The sequence below is a fragment of the Hoplias malabaricus genome, chromosome 2, assembly GCF_029633855.1.
Source record: "Hoplias malabaricus isolate fHopMal1 chromosome 2, fHopMal1.hap1, whole genome shotgun sequence".
NCBI lineage: Eukaryota > Metazoa > Chordata > Actinopteri > Characiformes > Erythrinidae > Hoplias > Hoplias malabaricus.
This window is the reverse complement of record NC_089801.1, coordinates 33,843,496-33,852,054: the sequence shown is the minus strand read 5'-3', so window position 1 is coordinate 33,852,054 and position 8,559 is coordinate 33,843,496.

The window sequence follows — 8,559 nt, the reverse complement described above, 5'->3', positions numbered from 1 at the left end:
GATTTTAAACCACTCTTCTTGCAGGATAGTGGCCAGGTCACTATGTGATGCTGGTGGAGGAAAATGTTTCCTGACTCACTTCTCCTAAACACCCCAAAGTGGATCAATAATATTTAGATCTGGTGACTGTGGGTCATGGGAGATGTTCAACTTCACTTTCATGTTCATCAAACCAATCTTTCACCAGTCTTGCTGTGTGTATTGGTGCATTGTCATCCTGATACACGGCACTGCCTTCAGGATACAATGTTTGAACCACTGGATGCACATGGTCCTCAAGAATGGTTCGGTAGTCCTTGGCAGTGACGCGCCCATCTAGCACAACTATTTGGCCAAGGGAATGCCATGATATGGCAGCCCAAACCATCATTGATCCACCCCCATGCTTCACTCTGGGCATGCAACAGTCTGGGTGGGACGCTTCTTTGGGGCTTCTCCACACCGTAACTCTCCCGGACGTGGGGAAAACAGTAAAGGTGAACTCATCAGAGAACAATACATGTTTCACATTGTCCACAGCCCAATATTTGCGCTCCTTGCACCATTGAAACCAACTATTGGCATTGGCATGAGTGACCAAAGGTTTGGCTAGAGCAGCCCAGCCATGTATATTGACCCTGTCTAGCTCCCGACGGACAGTTCTGGTGGAAACAGGAGAGTTGAGGTGCACATTTCATTCTACCATGATTTGGGCATCCGTGGTTTTATGTTTTTTAGATACAATCCGGGTTAGCACCCGAACATCCCTTTCAGACAGCTTCCTCTTGCATCCACGGTTAATTCTGTTGGATGTGTTTCATCCTTCTTGGTGGTATGCTGACATTACCCTGGATACCGTGGCTCTTGATACATTACAAAGACTTGCTGTCTTGGTCACAGATGTGCCGGCAAGATGTGCACCAACAATTTGTCCTCTTTTGAACTCTGGTAGGTCACCCATAATGTTGTGTGCATTGCAATATTTTGTGTAAAACTGTGCTCTTACCCTCTGCTAATTAAACCTTCACACCCTGCTCTTACTGGGGCAATGTGCAATTAATGAAGATTGGCCACCAGGCTGGTCCAATTTAGCCATGAAACCTCCCACACTAAAATGACAGGTGTTTCAGTTTCATTGTCCAACCCCTGTATATATATACTTGCAAAGCATAGAATGATCAGTAGAGGGCACCGTTTGCTGTAAATAAGTACCTCAGGGCAATTTGGTTTATTTTCAGGAACATCTAACAAAACACATTGATTGTTGGGCTGTGGTTAAATAAATTTGTTAATTATGTATTAAATATTTTAGCATAGTTATTTTAATTAAATGGTATTAGCACAACTAAGGCTTTGGTATCTGCTGAGAACTTCATGGCTACTAAGAATGGATCTGTAACAAACTCTTTGTTAATAAACTGTTTATTTTTCTGTTTAATAGAAGAATTTAAATGACAGAAATTGATGCCTGAATTATTTATGAGGACATATTAATAATTTTATAATATATAATTATATATAAACCTATTTTGCCCTCAGTGTACCTCAGTGTGCCCAGTTAGCTCTATAATGTGGGAAATGAGACAGACAGGTGGCCTCTTCTGGAGGTCTGAGGACGATATCCTAGATCACTGCTAATGCGTCAGTGGATGTTCAGTAACAGCTAATGAAACAGGAGAACTCAGTACTCTCTTGAACAAGACTAACAGCATCCTGTTTATAACAAGCATACACAGGATGCATCACCTAACACCGGCCATAACAAGCCTGCTTTACTTTCTTACTCATCTGACATACACTCACCAACATGCTCTTTAACTCACCCTTCACTATTTCAGGTGATACACCACTTCCCAAAAACTGGACACCTGTCAAAGCCTTACAGTGTATCTCACAGAATACTTTTTTACACATGTTACAAAGCATGTTCTGTGATCATTTACTGATGCCTTTCTCACACACCTAGAAAATTTTCACAAATATAAATGTAAAAATGACATTGTTGCCTGTTATATGAATATTACTAAGGATTTCTCTTTATAAACACAGTGCACAGAGTCTGTATCATTGGAATTTTCCCAGAAGAGAAAATAAAAATGAGTGTTTAACTGATATGTGTTTACTATATTTCACTATTACAGAAGTTGCACTCAAACTTATTGAGTTTTAGAGTTTATATCTTTTATTGTCATGTCTTTCACCATTAAATCTACAGACATTCTTACAGTGAAAACCTGATTAATAGCTAAATCACCTGTTGTCTTTTAAAAGTGAAAATATATTATTTGGTGGACATTTTTTATATACTTGCACAATGTGCAGAAATATGTTCTCAGATGAGGATGTGTACTTATTCATTCATTCATTCATTGTCTGTAACCGCTTATCCAGTTAAGGTGTGTCCGGAGACGACCCGGAATATGTGTAATTATGATTTTTATCATTTAAAAACAATTTATAAAAATCAACACAAGATTTATTTGTCAAGGGCACCAAAGCCTAGGAATTCAACTGCACTACATGTAATTGGGTAAATGAAACTAGTTGTTCCCCACCTTTCCAATCTGCACATGATCTTGTTCCCTCTCACTTGACGTGTCCCTTTCTATTCTGGGCTGTCACTCATATCAGGCATCTTCATTAAAGGGTTTCGTTGGCTAACTTCACTGCTCCCATTTCCACTGGTCATTCAACAGAACGCCAGTTATGGCACGTGTCTGATCCAGCCAGCCATGCAGTGCTCTACCAGAGGATCTAGTTAAGAGAAAAGACATGAACTTTTGCCCTAGAGCATGAAAATTCTTTCCTAGCTTGCCTGCCACCATGTAAATTTTTTTAAAAAGTGGGTTGTTACATAATGATACTTTTTATCCGAGTGTTCCAGAACTAGTGCTTAGTAAAATCATACAATTTTGTTACATTTTAAAAACAAAACCCTTGGTATATTTTTCTTGTTTGTAAAATGTTTGTGTGTGTTTTCATTATTTATTTTTGAACTCAGATAAAAAAAATAAAATAAATAATAATAATAATAATAATAATAATAATAATTCAAGAACACAGTACAAAGCATTACAAAATAACGGTATTTTACTGCTGTAATAAATATCTAGCAGTAATTGTCTCATGAATAGGTCACTGAGAAAGCCCCCATATATCGGTCCACTGGCATAAAAAGGCTTGCACACCACTGACTGTAGACCACTGCTGGTCCACAGTTGGACCACTCAGATTACTGTCCTGTACAGGACATAACTAATGTTTAATCTCCTCAAACAGATTTGAAATTCACAGAGGCTTTTATTCTGGAAAACAAACTAACACAAATATTACCAACAACTCTGAGAGATATAATAATGAGTATGAGCCTGATATAAAATGATTATCTGAAAATGTTGACACTGTGCTGGATTAAAATTATTTACTAATCTTATTTATAAAGAATGACAAAAGAACATAATGAAGGAAAAAATGTAAATTGGACTGTGAATGGAAAAGTGCTAAAATGTGGCGTTTTGTGTAAAATTCTGTTTAATCACCAGCGGTCCGCCCAGAAAACGCTGTGCAAAACACTAGTGGACCTCCAACTTTGCACTCAGTGGACCAACAGTGGTCCGCCATCTCCTTGCTCTCAGGCTTACGACACAATTTTTTCTAGATATATTTGTTACGATAATAACATAAATCGTAAAAGAAACTACCGTGTTTCCCCGATAGTAAGACGCAGTGTGGGTTTTAGGGGGGTCGGCTAATGTAAGACGTACCCCAAAAGTAAGACATAGTAAACTGTACGTTGGAAAAATACAAGCCATAGTACCGGTACCTTTTGCTGCATTAACTGCGGGATGCGGACGGATCTGGAGCGGAATGAGCGGAGGGATGTGGCGGCCGCGGGAGCAGCAGTAATGTTGTCCGTGGTCCAACACGCAGCCTCAGTGCCCTCATGTGCAGCCGCTGGTGGCCACTCTGATTGGCATGGCCATGGTTGTCATGGAATAAATCTGTTTTATCTTCCAGTGTAACATATTCAAACTGTTCGTTCTTACCGTTTTTCATTGTTTTACATGTTATACATGGAAATACCGTCATGATACGATTGTAACAAGACATTCTTGGCACTTGCTTTTATAAAACTGTTTTATGGTGAATACCATACTGTTCAGGTTGTTAATAAATGTTAATTTTATGGTTAAAACAAAAATCGACATTTTTTACCAATATAAGACATACCCCGAAAGTAAGACATAGTGGGACTTTCGGGGGTAAAAAGAATGTAAGACACTGTCTTACTTTCGGGGAAACACGGTATTTCTCTCACCTCCGCCTCAGAAATCCTTCTCATCGACCTCGCGCTGATGTCCGTTGAATTTTGAAGTTTTGGCGCCAAAAATCCAAGCTTGTTGGCGTTCTTCCGTTCTGGCCTGTAATGCCTTTTATATACATAAACTTTATGAATGACTTCACGTACAAGCTAAGCTGTAATTAAGGTGTCAGCAATAAGCATAAAGGGCCATAATCAATTTTTTTTTCTAAATATCTCCTCATCAATTTGTGATAAGACGTTTTGGGGCATTTACAAATAAGTGAATTAGGATTAATACAAATATTTCAGCACCAGTTTTGGAGCAGTTTTCAGTTGCTTAATTTAAAGGACACATGTCATGCAAAACTGACTTAAAATGTACAGAAATGTGTTGAATTAGCCTATTTTCACTTTAGCAAATAATTATATGATAGGAGTTTCTAAATATGTATATGATGGTACACCTTTGTAAAACTGACCATTATTTCTGTACACTGACTACAATAACTATTTGCAGCCTATGCAGGGCCATGTTTGTGGCTAGCTCTAGTTTGGCCTGTTTAGGGTGTTGAGAAAGAGAAAGGGAGAGTGTTTGGGGGCAGGAACAGCTGTCCATTTGGGAATGCATCTCACAGCTGTGGAGGAGCATTGTCTCCTGTTTGAACTAGACACTTTTAGCCCCCTACAGCTGGACCTCTCAAGGGACCACACCATAACATCAATTTCACAGTAATCTATGACTCTGTGGGTCTGGAGGGATTCGTAATGAGAATATTTTTGGGATAGAGTAGGAAAAATATTTTTCCAGTGGCACTGAATACTTTGTCTTGTAATATGGGTTCTCCAAATCCAAATAGATAAAGTAACATTATGCTCCTTTATGTTTAAATCTATATCTGATATGATGCTGAGATGACATGTATTGTGCTGTATACATAGAACTCTATATATGTTTTAAAATGTCCAGACTTTCTGGGTAATTACAATATATATTTTAGTCAAGGCAATTTCTCTTAATTCTTTAATAATTAATTTAAAATTTGACTTTTAAACTACATTTACAGGAAACATAATAAGAAACCATGGATAACCAGCAGGTGGCACTCTTTTTTAAAACATTTCAGCATTTTATTTTTAATGGGTGTATATTTTAAGCAAGCAATCAGAACAAGCAGGCCTGTGCACACAACACAAAGCCATAGCCAGCAGTGCAGTAATGTAACACAATCTCCACTTGAGCATGATGCGTGTCCAGTGGGGAAAAAAGCCCACCTGAAAATAACTTGCCTGACCTCTCGTGAGGCCTGGCCACCTGTGCTTTGTTTTCCAAGCTGGGAAGGTCAATGCCTTGTGTACTGACCCCATAAGCTCAACAACAGCTGCCCCGTCCCTAAAATGTCATCAGAGATACTCCACCAATTGAGCACCCTTTTTGGAGGGTTTGGTTTTTAGGTGTGTTTTTAACATGGGGAATGGGCCATGTTTTCCTTCAGTCAGCCAAGTCCAACGGCTCATTAAGGTCCCTTTTAACTACAGACTCCTTTGCATTTTTAATTTTGTGCTGGTATTTGTTTTAATGAGGCAAATTACAAGGTGATTCAATAATTCCTTCCTCAACATTGAGTGATTGTATAATTTGTTCCTCTACGTCATCTGGAAAAATATTGCAATTAATTTAAATGATTAAAATACATTTGTTTGATGTTTGCTCATCAAAAGTGATTCTATAATATTTGCTAGGGAAAGTACGCAAAATAAATGAAATTTCACCAATCAGTTGAATACCAAGGGCAGTCATTTTGTTGAACAGGTGTAGTTTTTATTTTACTAATGTATATGGCTGGCACTGATATAAATAAAGATATACAAAACTGTAACCTTGAATTTTGAAACTGAACATAAATGGTTATAAATATAATCAACATGTATCACAAACATGACCTGGCATCCATGTGCCTGTATGAGAAGCATAAATACGAAGCATACTCAGATCTTAACCGAAGTCATAATGAAGTTGAATGTTTCGGTCAGCCGCTCTTTTTTTTTTTTTTTTTTTTAGTTATAGTCTTCTAAATCATCCTAATTAACATTCAGTTAACAACAATCTAGGACCATTACCTACAGTTTCTTCTCAGCTGCCTCAAACAAGTGTTGGTCTCACATTTGGCTTTGGAGGCTGCCGTAACCCAGGGCCGGAATAAAAACAGGGATAATCAAAAAGCAAATATTGATGTCTGGAGAGCGTGCATTCCTGCTTCAACAAATCAGCTTTTGCAAATAAGCGTTGTGGACCCGGTCTCTGAGATCCATTCGGCAAGGTAAACAAGTGGATCAAATCTCTGCCTTAAGCTGCATAGTTTAGATTAACGCTAGGTCTGGTTCAGGTTGGGTTCAGTACAGTGTTTTGGGCCCTAACGACTCTCTAATCAGGTGCGTCAGAGAGACGCTTGTTCTTTTGAATGACCTTTTTTTCATTCATGGTCTTAAGTAGAGCAAACTACAAACTTAATATCTCGGAGTGTGTGTGCAAACCTTAATTCTAAATTTTAGAAACTACATTTGAATATGGACATGGACAAACACTGTTTTGCTTGACTTCCTTCAAGAATAGTGACACCCTATGGTGCAAGGGTGAGCACAAAATTTCAATGAAGTCAACCTCTTTGTGGACAGCTCACCAAGCATGGCAGTCTGGCCTCCATCTGAGCTTCCAAGGCCATGTGTAATCCCTGTCTTGTAAAACAGTGCTTTACTCTGAATGCCATGTGACCCTCAGAGTGACTTAATCCTATTTTTGACAACAGACTCTCTCTCTCTCTCTCTCTCTCTCTCTCTCTCTCTCTGTCTCTCTCTCTGTCTCTCTTTCTCTCTCTCTCTCTCTCTCTCTCTGTGTCTCTCTCTCTGTCTCTCTTTCTCTCTCTCTCTCTCTCTCTCTGTGTCTCTCTCTCTGTCTCTCTTTCTCTCTCTCTCTCTCTCTCTCTCTCTCAGACACACACACACACACACACATGCATGCACTCTATCCCCTCTGGCAAATACACACTCATAGTGGGGCTTGTTATACAATACTGGAAGGCCATACTTCGCTCTCAGAGGACTAAAAGAGCATGTGAGGGAGGTGGCAGTGTGTGTGTGTGTGTGTGTGTGTGTGTGTAAGTGTGTGTGCGTGTGTGTGTGTGCACTCAGGGGGCGTCTGGTAATGTGTTGTCAAAGAAAGGATTAAAACACCATATAGGCCAAATGCCAAGAAAGAAACACGCTCTCTGGCCTGCTCTCTCAAGCTCTTGAGCAACATCAGTGTTTAAAGGAATAGTTTGGCAAAACACCAAATTTGCACATTATTTCCCTTACTCCAAATGTCCAAATGTAGCCCATCAGCTCCAACAGGTTTAAATCCCCAAGTTTACTCCTAGATTTTTGCACTATTGCAACATGGCTAATTAACTCTATACACCCTGGCTTTTTCACGAAAATCCAGATAATTAGGAAATTCGCCTATTTAAAAGTGTGAGATGTTTAGCTTGTTCAGCTTAATCTCCATTAAAAAAAAAGGTGAGAGGAAATTGGACGCTGGGCAGCACAGTGGCGCAACAGGTAGTGTCGCTGTCACACAGCTCCAGGGATCTGGGATTGGGGGTTCAAGAGGTGTTTGGTGTGTTCTCCCCCTGTCTGCGTGGGTTTCCTCCGGGTGCTCCAGTTTCCTTCCACAATCCAAATCACACATGGATAGGTGGATTGGCAACTCAGAAGTGTCTGTAGGTGTGAGTGTGTGAGTTAAATGTGTGAGAGTGTGTCGCCCTGTGAAGGACTGGCACCCTCTCCAGGGTGTGTTCCGGCATTGCACCCAGTGAATCCGGGTAGGCTCTGGACCCACCGTGACCCTGAACTGGATAAACGGTTACAGACAATGAATGAATGAATGAAATTGGATGCTTTGGAGCAGCTGTACATGAAGTTACATCACCCTGCCCAATGCAAGGAGTTGACTAAAAGTCATCTCTAGGTCCCTACTACATTCTGGCTATTGTATTAGATTCAGGTTTTACATTTCTCTGTACCAGTCTGGCCTGATTGAAGTTGTGAGTCAGACTTTAATCAAATGCCCGTGCAGACCTCTAGTTAACTGAAACAAATCCTGCATTCTTTGGCCTATTCAGCATGCCTTCAGATCACAGCCATGTGATTTAGCAATTGACGGATGGCTAACACATTGACGTAAGGGTAGAGGAATTCAAGGGAGAATGTAAAAAGCAGTGAAGTATGGAACTCAGGCAGTG